Here is a 25,215-nt window from a genome sequence, read left to right as displayed (position 1 = left end):
ACCAGAGATAGCGGGAGAAATAGTAAATATATTTGGAGTCAGAGTCCTACAGCAGGGACAGGCCCTTTGGCCGAAACTGGTCCATACCGGCCAATATGTCCATCCACGCTAACCCCATTTCCCTGCACTTAGCCCATCTGCTTCTGACTCTTTGCTATCCATGTATTTGTCCAAATGTCTTTTACATGTGAATGCACCCACCCCAACCACTTCCACTGTCAGCTCAGTCCATATACATACCACCCTCTGTGTAAAACAGTTGCCCCTCAGGTTCCCTTTCATAATTTCTCCTCTAACCTTAAACTGATGTCCTCCACTCCTTGATTTCCTGGGAAAATGACTGAGTGCATTCACCTTACCTAAGCCTGTCATGATCTGAAACACTTCCAGAAATAGGACTCCCCTCTGTTTCCTCTGCTCTAAACAAAAAAAAATCCTGGCTTGTCCAACCTCTCCCTCTAGCTCAGACCCCTGAGCCCATTTCTTCTGCACCTTATCCAGTTGAATAACTGAAATCTTCACTGCATTCATCACATTTCCAGTGTCGGCCCACGGTGCTGGAACTGACGTGACATCGCCAATGGATTACAAGCCATGATCGATAATTAACCCCTTTACAACAATACGGTTTTCATAGTATTTTCCATGATACAGGTATCCTTGTTTCTTTTTGGTTGCATGATTAATTTAAAACTTGTCCTCATACAAAGCAAATCTGTAGCTTAATTGTTCCTGGGAAATGTGCCATGTTTTCAGACTTTTAAAAACAAATGAAATCTCTCTCCACATTCACCACGCGGACATGGACTTGGCTGTGTCTCAGTACTTTTGCAGTCACACTGAGATTTGAAATATTCGCCCACGGACAGAGTGCACACCTTTCCTTCCAGATGAAAAGGCCAATGATATTCAGATCGGCACGGATCAAGTAACCATCAAAACTGAACAGGAAGTTCAATTTGAATTTCTCATCCACGAATCCGCCCTTTCAGTACTCTACAACAGAGAAAACAAGTCACTACCGTTAATACAGGATGGAAATTCATAAAACAATTATACTATTAAATTGTAGTTTCTTTGTTTCTACCAAAGCTTTAATTGTCAGTCTCACAATTTCTCCCTTCTGTGTACTTAAATCCAAGCCAATTGCCTCACTACTTTCCTCCACACCCAGTTCTAATACTTTCGCCTCTCATTGAATTCAGCTTCCTAGCTCCTGCCTGCAGACTAAGGACCAAAACAAAGGTGTGGCACGATGGCGCTGCTGCCCCACAACACTAGGGTCCCAGGTTCGGTTCCAGCCTTGGGTGACTGTCTGTGTGGAATTTGCACATTCTCTCCATGTCTGCGTGAGTTTCCTCCGGGTGCACCGGTTTCCTCCCACAATCCAAAGATGTGTAGGTGAGGTGAATCAGCCATGCTAAATTGCCCATAGTGTTAGGTGCATTAGTCAGAGGGAAATGAGTCTGTGTGGGCTACACTTCAGAGGGTCGGTGTGGACTGGTTGGGCCGAAGGGCCTGTTTCCACACTGCAGGAAATCTAATCTAATCAAATCAATGAATCTGATTCGGAGCCTCCTGGGTGTTGGCGAAACCTCCCCACACCTTCAAGGGTTTCCTTCCTGGTCAGACCCAAACTGATTTTTTTTCCCTAATCTGGAACCTCTTATTTATTTCCCCACACCAACCCTCTGATGAGAACCATCTTGCACACACTGGACAAATCATATCTGGTTGAACTAAAACGAATCAAATTAGAACTTTAATTGCAGGCCCACCTTTGTTCCTTTCCATAACATTCCTGAATCTTCACCCGAGTTCTGATAACTTTCTGCAAAATGCTCCCCCCACAGATACGCCGACCACTTGTCACGATACCAGGGCAGGGACCATTCCCCTGGGTCCTGTTCTCAGAGGGAGGGAGGGAGGGAGCTGGCAGTGACAGATTAATCCCACACAGCCACAGCCACCCTCGCTGGCACTGACCCATACTGCACATACGTCAACAATTGGCCAGCACTGCGCCCGTGCACTGGTCTCCCCTCCTACAGAGCATGCATCCAGATCACACAGGATCCTGGGTGATTGACAGCAGCTGTGCCCAATAGAGTGGAGGGGGCGGGGCTGGAGGACTGGGACAATGGGAGTGTAAACAACAAAAGAATGTGGAGGACACTGGGGGATGGACAGGTCAGTGAGGGACAGGAGCAGTGCAGCAGCAGGAGGGGATCCTGGACAAACTGAGCAATGGGAGAGTCTGACAGGAGAGAAACTACAGGATGGTTCTGTTTGGAGGCTCAGGCTGGGACAGCTGGGAGACAGTATGGCCTGGAGGCTTGGGCATGTTTTCCAATCAGCCTCTTCAAAGCCACTGTTCCCAAACTCTGAAACCGATTCTCTTGGTCCAGAGGTAAGGACACTACCACCATTTCTTGGTGGGCTAGTGGAAAGAAGGGAAGATTTTCTCAATCTCACTCACATTGAAATTCTATGAGCTCCTCCCACTTACTGTCTACGGTGGGGAAGGAGGAGACAGAGCAGATGGAAGGGGGTTTAGGGATAGAAGGACTGCCTTTCAAAAGGAACTCACCTGTGTTGGTGATATCAACAAGACTCAATACACAGTCACTAACACAAAGCTGGTGTTCGTGAACTTTATCCAGAATATTAACTCCTATAACTGGGTGACACAGACCCCAATGTACAGAGTTAAGTCCTGGATATTAATAACGGCTGTGTGTGTGAGAAATCACGTCTCATGAACTTGAGCCAATTTTTTTTGAAGTAACAACAAAGAGGATTGATGAGGGCAAAGCGGTGGAAATGATCCACATGGACTTCAGTAAGGCATTCAACAAGGTTCCACATGGGAGACTGGTTAGCAAGGTTAGATCTCATGGAACACAGAGAGAACTAGCCATTTGGATACAAAACTTGTTCAAAGGTTGAAGACAGATGGTGGCGAAGGTTGCTTTTCAGATTGGAGAACTGTGACCAGTGTGGTGTCACAAAGGATCGGTGTTGAATCCACTAATTTTCATCATTTATATAAATGATTTGGATGTGAATATAGGAAGTAATGTTAGTAAGATAATACCAAAATTGGAGGTGTAGTGGACAGTGAAGAGGATTACCTCAGATTATAACGGGATCTTGATCAGATGGTTGAATGTGCTGAGGACTGGCAGACCCAGTTCAATTTAGATAAATGTGAGGTGCTGCATTTTGGAAAAGCAAATACTAGCAGGGTGTATACACTTAATTGTAAAGTCCTCGGGGGTGCTGCTGAACAAAGAGACCTTGGAGTGCAGGTTCATAGCTCCTTGAAAGCAGAATCGCAGGTAGATAGGATAGTGAAGAAGGTGTTTAGTATGCTTTCCTTTATTGGTCAGAGCACTGAGTGTAGGAGTTGGGAGGTCATATTGCGGCTATTCAGGACATTGGGTAGGTCACTCTTGGAATATTGCATGCAATTCTGGTCTCCTTCCTATCAAAACAATATTGTGAAACTAGAAAGGGTTCAGAAAAGAATTACAAGCATGTTGCCAGGGTTGGAGGATTTGAGCTACAGGGAGAGGCTGAATACACTGTTTTCCCTGGAGCTTCAGATGCTGATGGGTGACCTTATAGAGGTTTATAAAATCAGTAGGGGCATGGATAGGGTAAATACACAAGGTCTTTTCCCTGCGGTGGGGGAGGAGGCACAAGGGGTGTGGGAGACCGAGGCGGGGGGAGAAACCGAGAGGCGAGGGAGACAGTTATGTTATTGATCTGCAACACAACCCTGTTCCTGTTTTCTCTCTGTCCCCTTCAATCCCTCTGAAGGGCTCAGAACAAGTGCATAGTCCCTGAAAGTAGAGCTTCAGGTTGGTCAAGTGCTGAAGGTTGCATTTGGGACGCTGACCTTTATTGGTCTGTGCACTTATGAATAAATGGATCTGGGTCCAATTCCACTGTCCTGGATTCATTCTGTGGGCACAGACACGCCTGTCTCTGACCCTGACTACTAAATCCCCTGTCCCTATACCTCTGCCATTCTCCTTCCTCCCGTTCTGTGCAGCGGAGCTATCTGTGGTGTCATGAACCTGGCTGTTGCTGATTTCCCCTGAGAGTCCACCCCACCTGTTCCCCCCCTTACAGAATCCCAAGCGATGCACAATATCTGTTTGAGAAGGGGAATGATTACTGGGGAGGCCTGCACTTCCTTCCTGAGCTTTTTACTTGATCTGATGGTCACCCATTCCATTTCTGCCTGTGTAACCCTCACCTGCAGTGTGACTAACTCACTAACCATGCTGTCCACAACATTCTCAGTATTGCTCCACAGTGAGTCCACTCTCAGCTCCACGTCTGATAAACAGTTTCGCAGTAGCTACAGATGGGCACACTGCCTGCACAATAGCCATCACGGACACTGGAAGCATCCCTTATTTCCCACATTGTGCAAGAGGAGCACACCACGGGTCTGAGGGCTCCTGTCACAACGTCTCTCTACATTCATCTAGTTACTCCCATTAAGAGAATTTAAATGAGTGAGTAACCTTCCTACCCTTCAAACATGGCCATTATAATAAAAAAAACTTTACTTAAGCTGATATGTCGTACTTTTAAAAACTTAAATACTCCGCAGGTATCACTGACAAATTGGCTATTCCCATTGGGACTGTGAATTTCTGATTAGCCTGAAGTAAAACGGAGTTTCAGCTTCACCTTCTCCCTGTCTCACCTCACTCTGTTTACACCCAACTCCAAAACACTCTTATTGAGCCAAGCAGCCCTCACAGTGCAGCCCTGTCATTTTCATTGTCTGCTCACACCTACACTGCCCTCAGCCTCCTGTACTGTTCCAATGCATCTCAATGGGAGCTCAGGGACAGCACCTCATCTTTCAATTCAGCCCTTTGTAACCCCAGAGTCAACATGGACCTCAGCAATTTCTGAATGAACAGACAGTTGTCAGAATCTGGAATATCCCACCTGAAATGGTGCTGGAATTTGAGTCCACAAGGAATTTCAATGAGAAATTTGCAGGGAATTGGAAGTAGGGAGTTTACAGATTAACATAAAGTGGATGATTGGGACTAAATCTGACAGTTCCTGCAAAGAGACGAGGTGTAATATGGATAAATCTGCACTCTCTCTCAGGCCAATACCTCCTTCCACAGCTACAGGGCCAAGAATTAAACACATACCCAAAGGGTGATCCAACAATGAACTTGAACATCGTTCTGCTTTTTGCTTGACAAAAATATTGAAAATATTTTCCCACAGACAAACCTTTCTCCTTTCACAGTTAAATGCCAATGATATTCAGATCGTGATGATTCTGTGGACTGTAGAATCTTGCTTTTGAGATCCCAGTCTCAATTATTCTCAATTAAGATCCTACAAAATGAATTCACAAAACAAAGCTCATAGTCAGTGCAAGGTGAATAGTGAAGGCAAACACTTCTTTTGGTATGTGTTGGATGCTCCTCTTCAAATCACCCCGCCCCCACCCAGGAAGAGGACACGTGCATGCTCCTTGCTGTACCTTGGCCCAAGATAAAGATGGCGGCCATAACCCAGCACCTCTCACTGCCTGAGGCCTAAGCCATCTTCCACTTTGCTGCAAACGTGGGACCAGGAGTTTCTAATTCAGATTAACGACCTGCACAGAGTGTAATTAAATCCTCCCAGTCTACACTGATACATTTAATTCAGTTTCTGCTGCAACTCTCCCCTTTCCTATTTCCTCCTCCTGCACACACCAAGGGTCATCATGAGTTCAGTGACCCTTCCTCAGAACCGATGGCAGCTGGGAAAATTAGAATCCCCACAGGAAACAGGCCCTTCGGCCCAACAATTCCACACCCACCCAGACTCCTTCCCCTACCCTATTACTCACCATTTCCCCGGACTAATGCACATCCCTGAACACTACGGGTAATTTAGCTGGGCCAATTCTCCTAACCTGCACATCTTTGGACTACAGGAGATAGGGGTTAAAAGAGTAAATAATAGGTGGGGACAGAGCCCAAAGAGAGACTGGAACATTTGGAAAGACAAGGGTGGATAATGATCCGGCTGGGAGGGCAGAAAGCAGTTAATGGAGGAGACAAAAGCCTGGTAGCATCTCAGTAGCAGTGGTGGAAATGGCGGCTGATGATCTATGTTCTGCTGCAAAAAAAGACCTTGAGCATCCAGTTGCTCGCCACTTTAACACACAAGACTGTTCCCGGGCCAACATCTCTGTCTCATGCTTACTGCAGTGTTCCAGTGAAGCTTGATGCAAGCTGGCAGAACACTTCAGAACATACCAAATGGCCTCCAATTTCAAGAACTGCAATTTCCCCTCCCGTGTATCTCCTCCACTTCCCACACCACTGCCCTTGGCACCCACACCTCCAGCTGCAACAAGGATGGAATCCCCCTAGTCCTCACCTTCGACCCAGACACAATGCATCATCCTCTGCCATTTCAACCACCTACAATCAGACCTCACCAACAGAGATATATTTCCCTCCCCACCCCTTTCAGTATTCCAGAGACCATTCCCTCTGTGACTTTCTCATTAGATCCATGCTCCCCACCAAACTATCCTCCACTCCCAGCACCTTCACTTGCCACCTGTGCCCACACCTCCCACCTCAACTCCATCCAAGGCACCACAGGATCCTCCCACATCCAACAGAGATTTTCCTGCACATCCAAGTACCTCACCTTTGGTGTCCTTTGCTCTCAATGTGGTCTCCTCTACAGTGGGGAGTCAGGATGCCAACTTGTGGAATATTTCAGGGAACATGCACCAACCAACCCCAGCGCCCTGTGGCCAACCACGTCAGGTACTCCCCTCCGCCGCCACACTGCCAAGGACATGCAATTCTTGGGTGTCCTCCACCCTCAAATCCGAGCCACCCAACCCCTGGAGGAAGAGCACCTCATCTTCCATCTTGGGACCTTTCAACCACGCGGCATCAAGGTTTCCTCATTTCCTCTCCCCCACCTTATCACAGATTCAACTCTCCAACTCAGCACTGGCCTCTTGAACTGTCCCACCTATCCATCTTCATTCCCAATTATCCATTCCACCCTCTCACCACTACCCCCATCTACATCTACCTAGTCTCTTCCTAGCTCCCTTCCCCCCAACAGCACACACCCCTCCCTATTTATCTCTCAGCCCACTTCGCCCACTCCCACATTTCTGATGAATTGCTTACATTCCCAATATGTCGATTCTCCCGTTCTTTGGATGCTGCCTGAATTGCTGTGCTTTTCCAGCGCCACACTTTAAAGCAAGCTGGAAGAACAATACCTCATCTCCCACTCGGGCACTCTGCAATCCTCTGGTTTCAACATCGAATTCAATAATTTTATGTCCTGAACTCTCCTACGTTCTAGTTTCTTTGCCCCCTACCTCACATACCAGGTCTTGTTATTACATAGCCTGCTATTACACACTACCTATGGATAACCACTAACAGTCCCCATAAACAGCTATTTACCCTCCCCCAACCAGGTTGATATCCACTCCTTTGTCCAACTGCTCCTCTCTCTCTTTGGACTCTATCCCCACATATTATTTACTCCTTAATCATACCTTCTCCATATAAACCAATAGTTTTTTTCTCAGTAATATCAGTACTTGAGGTAGGGTCACTGGATCCAAAATGCAAACTGATTTCTCTTTACAGATGCTGTCAGATTTGCAGAGCTTTCCCACTACCTTCTGGTTGTTGTGTGTGATTTACAGCATCCGCAGTTCTTTTGATTTTAATTTACCCCAAGTATTTTTTTCAGATCTAGCAGACTGAAACAGTGTTTATCAACCCTCCCAGTCCACACTAACTCCTATCTCTCTCCCAGTCCCTTCACACTCACTGCGACCCCTCCCCCCTCACAGTGACACTGCGCCTGCAAAGCTCATGGTCAGGTGTTGGCCTGCTGGACCCACCCCTCATTCACTTCTATTGGCTGGAGGATCACACCAACTGTCCTATTGGTCTGAAGTGGTGTCAATCAGCCAGGCCCCATTGTGACCTGAGTGGTGGGATCCTCCCAGGTGCATCAGAGGCTGAGGGGTGACCTCATAGAGGTTTATAAAATCATGAGGGGCATGGATAAGATAAATAGACAAGGTACCTTCCCTGGGATGGAGAAGTCCAGAGCGAGTGGGCTTAGGTTTAAGATGAGAAGGGAAAGATTTAAAATGGATCTGAGGGGCAATTTCTTTCACACTGGAGTTGGTGCGTGGATGGAATTTTCTCTCTGGAAGTGGAGGAGGTTGGTACAATTATACCATTTGGCATCTGGATGGGTATATGAATAGTAAGGGAGTACAGGGATATGTGCCAAGTGTTGGCAAATGGGACTAGATTAGGTTGGGATATCTGGTCGGCATAGACCAGTTTAACCAAAGAATGTGTTTTCATGCTTTACATGTCTATGACTCTGCCCTGTGATGACCTTCATCATTCACAGTGAATGGGTCAGTATTTCAGAGCACAGGAGTTTGGGGCTATTCAGCCCAATGGGGCTGTACACTCTCCCTCTGGAGATGGTGCCAGTCAGTCCCAACTCACCTTCCATTTGGACTTGGCCCTCCAAGTCCTTCCTTTAAAAAGGAAAATTGCAAATTTGTTTTGACAATAACTACTGAATCTGCATCCAGCTGTCGATCAAACTGTTCCAGATGCTCAGAACTTACTGAGTAAAATAATCTTCAAGTTTTTACCCTGCATTATTTGTCAGTTTCCTGAAAGTAGTTCATAACAACTGTGACAATGTTAATAATTGCTCACGCTGTCTCTCTGTAAATTAAATTTTCTGGAAACAATTCTGCTCCTCGTTGAAATCACTGCTTAACCTTCCCAGCTCCAAGGAGAATTTTCTGACCTTCTGCTATCTCTACATAAAAGAGGACCCGATCTTAATTTTAATTTATTAGTGTCAGAGAAATGTACAGCACAGAAACAGACCCCTTGGTCCAACTAGACCATGCGCACCAGATATCCTAATCTAATCTCATCCCATTTGCCAGGACTTGGCTCATACCCTTCTCAAAATTGCCTAATTACATATCCAATCAGAATGCCTCTTAAATGTTGCAATTGTACCAGCCTCCACACTTTCTCTGGCAGCTCATTCCATGCACATACCATGTTCAGCTTGAAAACATTGCCCCTCACATCCCTTTTAAATCTTTTCCCTTACACATTAAGCCTGTGCTCTCTGGTTTTGGACCCACCTAATGTGGAAAAAAGACCCTGACTGTTCACCCTAACCATGTCCCTCACGAGTGTATCAACCATCCGATGCTCCAGGGAAAACTGCCCCAGCCAATTCAGCCTCTCCCTATATCTCAAACTCTCAACACTGGCAATATCTTTGTGCATCTTTTCTGAATCCTTTTAAGTTTCACAACATCATTCCTAATGCGGGGAGACCAGGACTGAAAGCAGAATTTGAGAAGTAGATGAATCAATGCCCTGGACAGCCCCAAAATAATGTCGCAACTCCTATACTCAATACAAAACACCTTCTTCACTCGCCTACCTAAGATTCCACTTTCAAGGAAGTACGAACCTGCATTCCAAGGTCTCTTTGTTCAGCAACACTCCCCAGGACCTCCTCATTAAGTGTACAAGCCCTGCTCTGATTTGCTTTTCCAAAATGCAGAACCTCATATTTATCTAAATTAAACCCATCTGCCCTCCTTAGCCCATTTGATTGAAGTCCCATTGTACTGAGGTAACCTTTTTCACTGTCCGTTACACCTCCAATTTGGTGTCTACTGTAAACCTCCTAACCATATCTCATATATTCATATAGAAATCGTTGATATAAATGTCAAAAAGCAGTCGACTCAGCACCCTTTCTCACACAGTTGTTGGGTTGGGTAAGTTGCTGGCATGGACGGTACGGACTGAAGGGTCTGTTTCCATGTTATACATCTGTATCACCTTCTAGACAATTCTGTATCTAAATAGCTAGTCCTCCCTGTATTCTACAGTCTCAAACATGCTAACCAGTCTGTTATGTAGAGCCTTGTCTTCCTGGAGTCCAAGTTAGTGACTTCCATGTACAAAGCCATGCTGCCTCTCCCTCATCACTTCTTGCCTTTCCAATTACATGTAAATCATGTCCTTGAGAATCACATCCAACAACTTCTCTGCCACTAATTTCAGGCTCACTGGTGTATTGTTCCCTGGCCTTTCCTTCCCACCTTTCTCAAATAATTGCGCCCATCTTCCAGCACCTCACCTGTGACTATCAATGACACAAATATCTCAGCGAGAGGTCCAGCAAACACTTCCCTCGATTCCCACAAAGTTCTGGGTTACACCTGAGCAGGTCCCAGGGATTTATCCACCTTGCTACCGTTTAAGACATCCTGTACCCCTCCTCTGTAATATGGACACTTATCACGTTATCACTATTTATTTCTCCAAACACTCGAGCTGCCACATCCTTTTTCAGTAAAAGAATCTCATATAGAATCTCTCCACAGAAGGCCTTGATGATTTTTGCGGGTACCTATTCTCTGCCTGGTTACTCGTTTGTCCTTAGTGCATTTGTACAATCACTTTGGATTCTCCTTAAACCTATTTCCTAAAGCTATCTCATGTCCTCTTTTTGGCCTCGTGGGTTACCTCGAGTATACTCCTACTGCCCCTACACTTATCGAGGGAGTCACACAAACCCAGCTGTCTGTATCTGCCATATCCCTCCTTCATTTTCTTGACCAGGCCCTCAATTTCTCTCGACAGGCAGCATTCTCTACACCTAACAGCCTTGGCTTTAACAGGAACATACTGTCTATGTACTCTGATTGATTGTCGCAGGCCTATGGAGGCAATGCAGATGAGGACAGAAAAGCAATCATTCTCAGTAAAGAGGTAATGTTGGGAAAGATAACAGCCTAAAGATAGATGGGTCTCCTGGCCCTGATGGAATGCATCCCAGGGGGGAAAAAAGATGGCGGTGGGAATAGCAAATACAACTCGTAATAATTCACTAAAATTTGTTAGATTCTGGGATGGTTTTGTCAGACTGGAAGCTGCAAATGTGGTGCCACTATTTTTCAAAAAGGACCCGTTAGCTTAACTTCTGTAGTGGAGAAAATGCTTGAAACTCTCAAGGAAGTAGTAGTGAGATATCTGGGTAGAAATTGTCTCATTGAGCAGACACAGCATGGATTCATGAAAGGCAGGTCATGGATAACGCATTTACTGGAATTATTTGAAGATACAACAAGCGCGTTGGACAAGGGGTACTTGGTGGAGGTGGTGTATCTGGATTTCCAGAAGGTATTCGACAGGTTGCCATACAAAAGGCTACTGTATAAGGTAAAGATGCATGGCATCGTGGGTAATGTATTTTCATTGATACAGGATCGGTTAACCAACAAAAAATAAAGAATGGGGATAAATAGGTGTTTGGATTACTGTTGGCACTACCACTGTTTATAATTTTACTCAAATGTTTTGGAGTTGAGGACCAAGTGTACGGTGTCAGAGTTCACATTTGATACAAAGATGATGTAGAGCAATGTCTGCAGAGGCCACTGTGAGTCTGCACAGGGATACAGATAGGTTAAGTGAGTGGGTAAGGGTCTGGCAGATGGAGGACAATGTTGGGATATGTGAGGTCATCCATTTTGTTCGGACTAACAGCAAACTGGATGATGAAATGGTGAAAACATGCAGCAGGCTGCTGTACAGAGGGAGCTGGGTGTCCTTGTGCATGAATCACAGGAAGTTGGTTTGCAGGTGCAGCAGGTAATTAAGGCAGTGAAGGGAATATTGTCCTTCATTGCTAGAGTGATGGTTATGCTGCAGCTGTACAGGGTGCTGGGGAGGCCACACCTGGAGTACTGTGTACAGGTTTGGTCCCCTTACATTAGCAAGGATGGACTGGCACTGGAAAGAGTACAGAGAAGGTTCACTAGTTGAGTTGGGAGTTGAGAGGGTTGGTGTATGTGGAGAGATTGAGAAAACTGGTTCTTTAGTCATTGTAATTTAGAAGAATGGGAGGTTGGAGAGGAAAAAATAAAATTATGAACTGAGTAGATAAGATAGAAGTAGGGAGGTTATTTCCTCTGGGGGCGGGTGAAACTAGAGCATCACCTCAAAATAAGGGGGAGCAAATTTAGGACTGAGTTCAGGAGGAGGTTCTTCAGCTAAAGGGTTGTGAATCTGTGGAATTCCCTGCGAGTGCAGGATTTGACGTTATCAAATTGAATGCCTTTAAGGCAAAATGTAGATTTGTGAACAGGAAAATAATTAAGGGTTATGGTGAGAGAGCAGGAATGTGGAGCTGAGGCCATGAAAAGCTCAGCCCTGATCTTGTGGATGGCAGAGCAGGCTTGAGGGGCCAGATGGCTAACTCCTGCTCTTATTCCCTATGTGTTTATGTTCCCACTTTCCAGCCATCCCTTTCCCTGGGAATAACCTCCCGCAAACAAATTTTGAAAGTGCTGTCAAAATTGGCCTTTGTCTAATTTAGAAACTTAACTTATAGATATGGTCTATTATTTTCTGTAACTATTATAAAACTAGTAGAATTATCAGAGAATCCCGACAGTGGGGAATGAGACAATTCAGCCCATCACATCGACACTGATTCTCAGAGCCGCCTAACCTCCCCCTGTAACGTTGCATTTCCCAGGGCCACCCAACTGACACATCCCTGAACACTTAGGGCAATTCAGCCTGGATAATTCACCCAACCTACACATCCCTGAACACTGAGGGCAATTCAGCCTGGATAATCCAGGAGGTAAAAACAATGACTGCTGATGTTGGAAACCAGATTCTGGATTAGTGGCGCTGGAAGAGCACAGCTCTTCAGGCAGCATCCAAGTAGCTTCGAAATCGACGTTTCGGGCAAAAGCCCTTCTAGAAACGTCGATTTCGAAGCTACTTGGATGCTGCCTGAACTGCTGTGCTCTTCCAGCACCACTAATCCAGAGCCTGGATAATCCACCCAACCTGCACATCCCTGAACACTGTGGGCAATTCAGCCTGGATAATCCACCCAACCGACACATCCCTGAACACTGTGGGCAATTCAGCCTGGATAATCCACCCAACCGACACATCCATGAACACTGTGGACAATTCAGCCTGGATAATTCACCCAACATACACATCCCTGAACACTGTGGGCAATTCAGCCAGGATAATCGAACCTACCCAGCATTCCTTTGCACTGTGGGAGGAAACCAGAGCACCCAGATGAGACCCACACGACAACCCAAATAAGGAGATCATCCCTTCCTTATTTCCCTGTTCCACCCAAATAAATACACTGGACATACTCCCAGGAATGTCCTCCCTCAGCATAACCATAATGCTGTCCCTAATCAAAAATGCCACTCCCCCTCCTCTTGTACTCCTTTCTATCCTTCCTATAGCATCTATACCCGGAAACATTAAGCTGCCAGTCCTTTCCATCCTGAGCCACGTTTCTATAATACCCATGATATCCCAGTGCCATGTTCAAAACCATACCCTGAGCTCATTTGCCTTCCCTGTCAGGCCTCTTGCATTGAAATACATGCAGTGTAACTGCTAAATCCCACCTTGTTTTGTGCCTTGCCCTTGCCTGCAATGACTATTTGCCTTCTGAACTGTACCAGCCTCAGAGATACCTCTTTTCTCACTATTTGCGATCACACCCACCCCTCGCTGGTTTACTGCCTCCCAAGTAACATTAACAAATATCCCTGCCTCGATATTAGACACCTTCCAAATCAGGTACAATCCATCCTTCGTATGCAGGTCAATTCTACTCGAGTTGATCACAATGATCCAAAAATGTGAATCATTTTCCCCTGCACCAGCTCCTTAGCCACTCATCCAGCACCACCTCCTCCTCTGTAATATGGACTTTTTTCAAGATAACACCATTTATTTCCCCACATTCTATATCTCCCATGTACTTCTTCACAGTAAACACTGATGCAAAATACTTGTTCCCCTATCTCGCCCATCACCTGCAGCTCCACACAATGGCTGCCTTGCTAATCTTTGAGAGTCTCTATTTTCTCCCTCGTTAGTCTTTTGTTCTTCATGTATTTATAAAAGCCCTTTGGATTATCCTTAACCCTATTTTCCAAAGCTATCTCACATCCCCTTTTTGCCTCCTGATTTCCCTCTTAATTATACTCCTTAATTATACTCTTAATTATACTTGGAATAAATGCAAAATATTACATCTTGATAAAACAAACGAAGGCAGGACTTACACTCTTTAAAAGTAAGGCGTTGAGTAGTGATATAGAACAAAGAGACCGAGGGCTTCATGTCTTTGAAGTTTGTGTTACATGTAGACAGGGTGGTTAAGAAGGTGTTCAAGCACACTTACCTTCATTTTTCACACCTTTGAGTATAGGAATTGGGACGTTATGTTGAGGTTGTACAGGATGTTGGGGAGGCCTCTTCTGGAATTCTAAACCCAGCTCTGGTTGTGCTGTTATAGGAAGGATATCATTAAATATCCTTCCTATTCAGGATTTACTGGAATGTTAATGGGAATGGAGGGATTATGTTATCAGGACAGGCTGGGAGTTTTTTTCACTGGAGTGTAGGAGGTTGAGGGGTGACCTTATTAAAAGGTTTATGAAATCGTGAAGAGTGTAGATAAAGGTGAATGGCCGGGAGAGAGGGGAATTCAAAATTCGGGTGCATTCATTTTGAGAAGAGACGAGAAAGATTTGAGAAAAGATATTAGGGTTTTTAAAAAAAATTACACGTGTGGAATGAACTTCCAGAGCAAGTGGTAGTTGTGAATACAATTACAATATTTAAAATATATTCAGATAAGTACGTAAATAGGAAATATTTGGATGGATCTGGACCAGAGGCAGGAACAAATATTTCAGTTTGGAATTATGGTCGCCATGGACTGGTTGGACCACAGGGCCCATTTCCTTGGACTCTAATTCTCTTAATAGGACTCTAATAGGACTCTAATTCTCACTATCTCCACATTCCTCCATCCTCACAACTCTCCCGATCACTATCACCTCATCCAGCCTCACAACTCTTCCTTATTTATATGATTCCTCTCCAGCCACAGAACGCTCCCTGTCTCTAATCTCCTCCAGTTTCTCAAATCTCTGCTACATGTGCCTTTCTTTAATTCCAGCCTTAAGGATACCTTCATTCACTCCGATTGGTTGGAAGACAAACTGGTCCTGCCTGGTCCTCTGCCTCCTATTGGCCTGCGCTGACATCAATCACCTGAGGCCCATTGTGAGGCGAGTGGTGGTATCCTCTCTCTCTGCCCTGGGATAAGCTTCATCATTCACAGTGAATGGGGCAGTATCACAGAGCACAGGGGCTGGGGCTATTCAGCCCATTGGGGCTATACTCTCTCCCTCTGGAGATGCTGCATATCTGTCCCAACTCCCCTCCCATTTGCCCATAGCCCCCCAAATCTTTGCTTAAAAAGTAAAATTCCAAAACTGTTTATGAATAACTGCTGAATCTGTGTCCAGCTGCCATTCAGACTGTTTCAGATGCTCAGAATTTACTGAATAAAATAATGTTCACATATTCATCCTGCATTAGTTGCCAATTACTTGAAAATAGTTCTTAAAATTGTGACATTGTTAACAATTCCTCTCTCTCTCTGTAATTAAATACCTTGGAAACAAATCTGCACCTGGTCAAAATCATTGCTTAACCTTCTCAGCTCCAAGGATAATTATCTGTGCTTCTGCTAGCTCTCCACAAAAGAGGAACACATCTTATTTTCATTTATTAGTGTCAGAGATGTACAGCACAGAAACAGACCTTTGGTCCAATTGGTCCATGCCAACTCGGAATCCTAAACTAATGGGGTCCGGTTTGTCAGCTATTGGTCCGTATCATTCGAAGCCCTTCCTATTCATATACCCAATCGGATGCCTTTTAAATGTTGTAATTCTATCAGCCTCCACTACTTCATCTGGCAGCTCATTCCACACAGCTCAGCTTGAACACATGGCCCCTTAGATCCCTTGTAAACTTTTGCCCTCTCAACTTAAGCCCATGTGCTCTTGTTTTGGACCCATCTAACCTGGGGGGGAAAGACTCTGGCTGTTCACCATATCCATGCCCCTCGTGATTTTATAAATCTCTGTAAAATCACCTCTCAGTCTTTGACTCTCCAGGGAAATTAACCCTCGCCTATTCAGCCTCTCCCTTTAATTCAAATCCTCCAACCTGGCAAAATGGTTGTAAATCTTGTCTGAACTCTTTCAAGATTCACAACCCCCTTCCCACAACAGGGAATTTTGAACTTAAAACAAAATTCCTGAATGGCTTAATCAATGTCCTGTCCAGCCACAATATGACGTCCCAGCTTCTGTATTCAATGCATTGACCAACAAATATAAGTGTACCAAACGCCACCTTCACTAGCCTTCCTACCTGCAACACCACTTTCAAGGAACAATGAAACTGCACACCATGGTTTCTTTGTTCAACAACACTCCCAAGGACCTTACCATTAAGTGTATACGTCCTGTCCTGATTTGCCTTTCCAAAATACAACAGCTCACATTTATCTAAATTGAACTCCATCTGCCATTCCTTGCTCCATTGGCCCATCTGATCAACATCCTGTTGTATTCTGAACTAACCTACTTCGTTGTCCACTACACCTCCAATTTTGGTGTCTTCTGTAAACCTACTGACCATACCTCATATTCACATCCAAGTAATTTATTTAAGGACCCCATATCCATTCCTGCAGCACACTGCTGCTCACAGACCTCCAGTCCACAAAGCAACCCTCCATCACCATCCTCTGCCGCCTACCTTCAAGCCAGTTTTGTATCCAAATGTCTGGTTCTCCCAACATTCAATGTTATCTAACCTTGCTAACCAGTCTGCTTTGTGGAACATTGTTCAGTGTCCATATAGACAACGTCCACAGTCTGCCTTCAAAAAAACTCAATCAAGTTAGAGAAAGAGACTTTCCCACACACAAAGCCACGTTGACTATCACTAATCATTCCTCGTCTTTCCAAATACACGTAAATCCTATCCCTCAGAATCCCTTCCAACAAGTTGCCTGCCACTGATGTCAGGGTGACTGACTGTCCTCTTGCTCCCTGGCCTTTCCTTACCACTTTTTAAAATAATGGCACACATCTTCCAGCACCTCACCTGTCACAAACGATGATATAAATATCTCAGGGAGGGGCACTGCTATCACTTTCCTAGCTTTCCACAAATTTCTGGGATACACCTTGCTACGATCCAGTACATCCACCTCTGTAATATGGACACTTTTCAAGTTATCACTATTATTTCTCCAAACTCTCTCGAACAGAATAGCACAGTATCTCTCCCACTTCCTGTTGTTACATAGATGGCCTTGTTGATCTTTAAGGGGTCCTATTCTCTGCCTGGTTATTCTTTTATCCTTGATGTATTTGTAGAATCTCTTTGGATTCTCCTTAAACCATTTCCGAGAGATATGTCATGTCCCCTTTTTGCTCTCCTGATTACCCTTGAGTATATTCCTGTAAAAACGTGATCCTGTACTCTCAATTCCTCTGCTTCTGGCATATCTGCTCCCAGGAGAAGCAATTCCACTCCAGGACATCCCAGAAAGGTTTCCTATTTCAAGGACCACATCTCCCTTCCACGTGATCAACAATGCCCTTCAATGCATATCCTCCACTTCCTGCACCTTCACCTTTACACCACCCCTCCAACCACAAGAAGAATATAATCCACCGGTCCTCACTTGCCACCCCACTTATCACCAGATACAGCGCATTAACCTCTGCCATTTCTGCTACCTACAGTCAGACCCCACCACCAGGAATATATTTCCCTCTCCAGCCCTTTCTAAGTTCTGCAGAGACCATGGGAATTTTGGTGCTGATGTGCTGTCCTACGGATACCTCAGTCACTCACCCTGCCAAATGGCCTAATGATATTTTCGCTAAACGGATAATCCAGATACCCAGATAACGTTCTGGAGCCCTGGGTGGGAATCCTGCCACGGCAGATGGTGGAATGTGAATTCGATAAAAATTTGGAATTAGGAATCTATGAAAGACTATGAATCCATTGTTGCGAAAAAAAACCCCATCAGATTCACTAATATCCTTCAGGGAAGAAATCTGCCATCCTTACCAGGTCTGGCCTACATGTGACTCCAGACCCACAGCAATGTGGTTGACTCTTTACTGCCCTATGGGCCCAGCCAGTGATACCCTCATCCTGTGAATGAATAAAAAAGGTCAAGTCTTGTATACAACCATACTATTCTTACAGATAAGTGATGTCTTCGTAAATTTGCTTCTCAATTCCCTGCTGACTATTGGGGAAGGGGTGAGGAGAGATCAATAATACAATCCCAATAAGGAGATCATCCCTTTCTTATTTCTCAGTTCCACCTGTATAACTTGCCTCGATATACTCCCAGGAATACCCTCTTGAAACCCAGCTGGAATGTTATACCTAATGAAAAATACCGCTTCCCCTGCTCTGTTGCCCCCTTTCTATCTTTGCTATAGCATCTATACACTGGAACATTAAGCTGCTAGCCCTATCCATCCCTGAGTCATGCCTCTGTAATTGCGATAATATCCCAGTGCCATGTTCAAAACTATGCCTTGAGCTCATCTGCCTGACCTATCAGGCCTCCTGCATTGAAATAAATGCAGGGTAACTGCTCAGTCCTACCTCATTCTCTGCCATACCTTTGCCTGCCTTGACTATTTGACGTCTGAACTGTACCAGCCTCAGACGGAGCTCTTCCCTCACTCTCTCTCTGGGTTCACCCACATTCCTTCACTGGTTTAATGCCTCCTGAATAGCACTAGCAACTGTTCCCTTCCAGTGCCAGTACAATCCATCCTTCTGATGGAGGTCAATTCTACCCCACGAGAGATTCCAATGATCCAATAATGTGAACTCTTCTATTCCTATGTCATTGATACCAATAAACAACAGCCTCCCTTCAAAATGGTTATTCTCCCCTTTAAGAATATTCTGCTCCCTCTCTGAGACATCCTTATACAAAAATTACACATTCGAATAATAAACTTTACACTCATCACGTCATCATAAAAGGATTACATGACACATTGAAGGTTTGGAGAGACCTTTCGAGAGAATGCAATGATTCCAAGGAGAATTTTTAAGCAGCAAATGGGATTGATCTGGAACACAATACTCACACACACAATGCGAATATCCAGATCCTGATATACTGAGTAATTCAATCAGAGTTTGGCAAAACATTAACTGAGATTACCATCTGAATGTCCATCTATAATATCCTGTAATACAAGTTTATAAAATCTGTCACTATCAGTTCAAGTTAGAAACCCACACCATCCCCTCCTCGTGGCCCAGGATTACTGTACATATTACCCTTGAGGACATCAGCAGTCAACTCAGAGGGAAATCTGTGGGTTTCTAGGAGATTCCAACTTGCGATCTCATGTGACTGAACACAGCAGTTCTTTGACACATTGGAGAAAATGATCCAAGCGTCAGTGAGATATGGGGAACAAGAATTACTTTCTTTTCTTTCATTCCGTGCTGCCGCTCTGCCTCATCAATAAGACATGGGTGTGAAAGGCTAATGCCTAACGATGGGCAAGTTGTCTCCATCCTGACCAATGGGTAGGAAGATCCTCCCAATCACTCCAAAGCATATCGCTAAAAAGATGGCAACTCTGCCTGCTTCCCACTGCCCAGTGCTCCCAGTAAATGTTTGGAAGAATGGGAAGGGGGGATATCTCCTAGAAAAGGCATAACCGGAAAGGTCTAAGAGGATTATGAAAGGAGAGAGATGCACAGAAGGGGGCAACAAGTTGCCAGATGGGGAGTAACTTGGGAAAAATGGGAAGTTGCTCATTTTGGAGGAGATAATAAAAGAACAAAGTACTATTTAAATGGTGGAAACTGTAGAAAGCTGCACCACAAAGGGACCAGAGGTAATTGTTCAGGAAACACAGAAAGCTACCACACAGTTACACAAGGGAATCAGGAAGGGGAATCGAATGTTTTGTTTCAAAAGTCTTCAGTATTAGAGTTTGGAGTATATACCAGAGAGTAATGTGTGGAAGTGCTGGTGAGACCACCATATCTGCAGGAATGAGAGCAGTTTTGGTCCCTTTAGAGAAGGAAATGTGTCACGTTATTGGAGGCATTTCAGGGAAGATTCAATGAGATGATCCCTGGTTTGGAGGGATTATCTTTTAAATAAAGGCTGAAAAGGTTGGGACTCTACTCACTGGATTTTGGAGAAAGAGAGGTGATCTCATTGAGACAGATGGGATTCTTAAGGGGTTTGGCAGGATAAATACAGAGGGGATGTGTCTGAGGGTAAATACTGAGAGGGGAGTCTGAAACCAGATTTTTAGTCACGGAATCAAGGGTTCTGTTTTGGATTCAAGTTTAAGGCGACACAGACGCGGGTAAGGGGTTTCAGTAGCAATAGAGCTGGGGTTAGGTGGAGAAAAGCAACGTTTAAGAGATTGGAATTCCTGATGTTGTGATTGTGTGGATGTCTGATCAGAAGGTCATTTTGAGGTCAGATATAACAGCAATATTGTGAAGAGTGTCATTCTGCCTCAGAGAGTTCCCAGTGGGAGGGAGGGGCTCAGCAGTAAGGTAAAGGTAAGGCAATAAGTTTAACCGTGACAATGTTTCATTGGAGGAAACTGCAGCTAATCGAGTAGTGGGAGCGTGGTAAGCAGTTTGATAACTGAGTAACAGTGGAGTAATGGAGAGGGATGATGGGGAGGGAGTGCTGGGCATCGTCAGTGTACATGTCAAACCTAACAGTATTTTTGGATATCACCTCCTGGCACTATGTACGTGAGATACAGGAGAGACCAAGGATAGATCGTTGAGGGACACCAAATGCAAGGAATTCAGAAGGGAAAGGGAGAATGGAGATGGAGCAGGATTTTCCAACAACGGTGAGGTCAAATATTAGTTTTTCACAGAATGGGAGAGAAGGACATAACCAAAAAAGACCAACAGACAGAACAAGGAACAATATCTATGAATTGGCGAGGGGGGAGTGATGAGGCGGCAGCGGAGGAAAGAGAGTTGGAAAGGGAGTTTAGAGAGATTAGGGTGAAGGGTCAAGGTGAGCTCTGATAAGGCTTGACAAGAGACTGGAGCAAGATGTAGGTTTAGGATGAAAACCAGGAACACCACGTGAGGCAGTTTGACTCAGTGGGCTAGTGGGAGGGAGAGAAACAGCAGACCGGATTATCTCAGTCTTAGTGACAGAGAAACTCCATGTGCTCCTCACTCGTTGTTGGAGGGGAGGATGGAGGAGACAGGATGATGGGCAGTGTTTTACAAAGAAACAAAACCAGGGTTAGTGATATTTAAAATGAGTGAACAAACCTGGTGTATTTAGGTTTTATCCATAATATTAAAACAAACGACTGAAGTCTTGGTTCGAATCCCATCTTGGCAGATGGTGGAATCTGAATTCAAGAAAAAAAAACAACGTATTAGGAATCTCCTGATCTCCATGGAACCATTGTCAATGGCGAAACAAATCCTGCCAACCTGAGAGCGGCCCAGCCAGCTACTCACTGTATTAATCACTGCAAAGTCTCAATACAGGAATGAAACTGGATGGACCAGTTGGCAACTAACAAGGCACCAGAAATTACAACCACAGAATCAGCCCTCTGAATGGTGCAACGTCCTCCTCACTAACATATGGTTTTTGGTGCCAAAATGTGGAGAGCTGTCTGACAGACTAGTCAAGGAACAGCCTGACATAGTCATACTCACGGAATCATCCCTTACAGACAATGACCAGACACCACCATCACTATCCCTAGATCGAGAGTGTGGTGTTGGAAAAGCATAACACCAGGCAGCATCCGAGGAGCAGGAGAATCGACGTTTCGAGCCTAAGCCCTTCATCAGCCTGACCTGTTGTGCTTTTCCAGCACCAGACTCTTGACTCTGATCTCCAGCATCTGCAGTCTTCACTTTCTCCTGAAATCTCTGGATATGTCCTGTCCCACCAGCAGGACAGATCAGGCAGAGTTGGTGGCACAGTGGTGTACAGACAGGGAGGATTTGCCCTCGGAGCACTCAGCATTGGCTCCGGAGACCAGGAAGTCTCATGGCTTCTGTTGATTACCACGTCCCGTCCTCCCTTGGCTAATGAATAACTTCTGCTTCATGTTGAACAACATTTGGAGGAAGCACTGAGGCAATAAAATGGAGTCAAACTTACTCTGGGTACAGGATTTCAATGTCCAAAATCGAGACTAGCTCTGCAACAGAATTACTGACTGAGCTGGCCAGGTCCGAAAGGATATAGCTGCTCAACTGAGTCTACAGCGGGTGGTGAGGGAACCAACAACAGTGTAAAACATACTTGATCTCATTGTTATGAATTGACCAGCGGCAGATACATCTGGCCATGACAGTTTCAATACGAGCGACCATCACACATTCCTTTTGGAGTCACAAGTCTTGCCTTAAAGTTGAGAAAAACCTCCATTGTGTTGAGTGACACTATCACCGTTCTAAATGGGACAGACTTCGAAGAGATGTAGGATCTCAAACTGGGTATCTCTGAGGCACTGTGGGACATCAACAGCAGCAGAACTGTACTCCAGCACAATCTGTAATCTCATGGGTTTGTAAATCCCGCTCTCACCCATTACAATGGACAGGAAAGGAGGGCATGCCATGAGCAGCACCAGGCAGACCTAAAAATGAAGTGCCAACCTGTTGAAGCTATCAAACAGGACTATTTGCACATCAAACAGCATCAGCAGCAAATGATAGAGCTAAGTGATCCTACATCCAATGGAACAGATCGGAGCTCTGCAATTCTGCCACACCCAGTTGTGAACGGTGATGGATAATTAAACAACTCACTGGAGGAAGCATCGCAGATATCCCCACCCTTACTGATTGAGGGGCCTCACACATCCACGCACCAGATAAGATGACAGCATTTGCTGCAATCTTCAGCCAGAAGTGAAAAGTGGGATGATCCATCTTAGCCTTCTCCAGTGGTTTCTAACATCACAGATGTGTGTTTTAAGCCAGTTCGATTCAGTTTGAATAACATCAAGAAATGGTTAAGTAGTGCAAAGGCTACGGGCCCTGCAAATATTCTGGCAATAATACAGATGGCTTGTGCTCCAGAACTTGCCACCCACCAAGCCAAGTACCACTTAGCACTGGCACCTATCGACAATGTGGAACATTGCCCAGGGATGTTCAACGCAAAAACACAGGGCAATCCAACCCAGGCAATTTCCATCTATCAGTCCACACTCGATCAGCAGTAAAGTGATGGAAGATGTCATCAACAGGGCTACCAAGCAGCAACTGCTCAGCAACAGTCAGCTGAGTGACACTCATTTTAGGCTCCACCCGGGCCACTCAGCTCCCGATTGTGTTACCGCCCTGATTCACAATCTGGCCACCAGCTGAATCCCAGAGGCGAGGTGAGGGTGACAGCCCAGTCCCACTCCAAGATCACTAATTCTAGCTGATTCCACCCTCATCTCAGCTCATTTACTAAAACTCTCATCCATCGTGTGTTATCTCCAGACTTCATTATCCAAACACACTCAGGGCCAGCTTCCCACATTCAACCTCCCTGTAATCTCAAGAAAGTCTAAATCTCTGCTTGTTGATTCATCAAAAGGCTCCTAATTAGAATCAACAGCATACAGCCATAGAGAGGTACTGCAAGGAAACAGACCCTTCGGTCCAACCCATCCATGCCGACCAGATACCCCAACCCAATCTAGTCTCACCTGGCCAATATCCCTCAATTTAAAATTCTCACACTTGATTTAATTCCTGACTATAATAATCCCTGCACCACACACACTTTGAGACCTCGACAACCTATTTTCTTTGAGACTCCCAACCATTTGTTAATTCATTACTTCACCTGTGTGGCTGTTTCTACAGTGGCTGAAGCAGCATGGTCTGAAATTCGCAACCAAAACCTCTCAGTTCTGCTTTCCACCTTTAAGACATCCCTCAAAACCTGCTTTTTGGCAATGCTTTTGGTCACCTGACCTAATATCTCCATCTCTGGCCTTATGTCTAAAGTTCTCAATAGCACTTTTGTGAAATTATAAGCACGATAATAAAAATACAAATTGTTATTGATTTGGACATTATTTTCAAATCATCACTGTTGCTGAATGAATAATCTATAATGCCACTTACCAAACCACATTGTAGGAGCACCTTCACCACACAAACTGCAGCTGTACAAGAAAGTCAAACATCACCCTCTCCACAAGCAACAGGGCTTTGGCATTAATCACTGGTATCTGTGGAAGGAGAAACACAGTTGATGTTTCAGGGAGTGCAAAATGGATTACAGGGAATGAAAATGGTGCAGAATTTGATAATCAGAAATGGAAGGAAAATACACTTGCTTGTTGGAAAAAAGAATTCTTGACTCTCAAAAATATTCAAGAAAAAAGCAATCTGACAATCGAGCAGTACATGGTCAGGGGCTGGGCAGCAGTGAAAAACTCATTTACAAAGGGTCTATAAAAGTAATAATACAGTAGTAAACAGACCAAAAATACACCCATGGTTCGAGACTAGATATTGACAAAGTGGTTATGAGGGAGCCCAGAGGTGAATCAGAGCAGTATTGGCTGCTATGATCCCAACGACTCTGAACTAGAGAAAGGCTGCACATGCGCCTGGCTGCACCGTGCCCCCTACAAAGATGGCGGCTCCTCACGTGTCCAGTGAATCGTTGTCCTGAATAAAGATGGCGGCGCTCACTCAGGCCTGCAGTCGCGCTGAGGCCATTCCCCATTTACTGCAAACACGGGACTGGGACGTTCAAATGTGTTTTACGACGAGCACAATTTGTTTGTAAAACTTCTCGGCTCACAGCAACACAGTTTTTCTCCCGTTTCCCTGTTTATTTCTTTCCTTACCGTGTCCTTTCTCTCCATAACTTCCCGAACATTCATTACAACGACTCTGCGCTGCGCGTGAGGTTGATCACATGGTTTAGTTTAGCTCCGCCCTTCATTCACTTTGATTGGTTGGAGGACCGACATCACGCTAGGTCCTCCAGATCCGCCCACAGTCCTTTCATTGGTCCGGAGCTGACATCAATCACCCGCGGGTCACTTTGTTGGCTAGAGCATGCGCAGTGCGTCCTGCTTAACTGATATGTTGGGTAATGTGATGGGAGAGTTTAATGAGGGTAAGAATTCCCTTT

General features: G+C 45.0%; 1 long non-coding RNA gene across 1 annotated transcript; it reads right to left on the bottom strand.

The window, feature by feature from the left end:
• Window positions 1-598: 598 nt before the first annotated feature.
• LOC140487671 (uncharacterized) lies at window positions 599-25,011 on the bottom strand. The gene is made up of 5 exons (XR_011962856.1): window positions 24,926-25,011; window positions 24,192-24,298; window positions 21,369-21,451; window positions 5,278-5,385; window positions 599-996 (listed from the first exon to the last, which is right to left on the bottom strand). It is a non-coding gene; the product is annotated as an uncharacterized lncRNA (long non-coding RNA).
• Between the last annotated feature and the right edge of the window lie 204 nt (window positions 25,012-25,215).

This window comes from Chiloscyllium punctatum, chromosome 17, assembly GCF_047496795.1.
Source record: "Chiloscyllium punctatum isolate Juve2018m chromosome 17, sChiPun1.3, whole genome shotgun sequence".
NCBI classification, from domain to species: Eukaryota; Metazoa; Chordata; class Chondrichthyes; order Orectolobiformes; family Hemiscylliidae; genus Chiloscyllium; species Chiloscyllium punctatum.
This window is presented reverse-complemented; position numbering and strand designations above follow the sequence as displayed.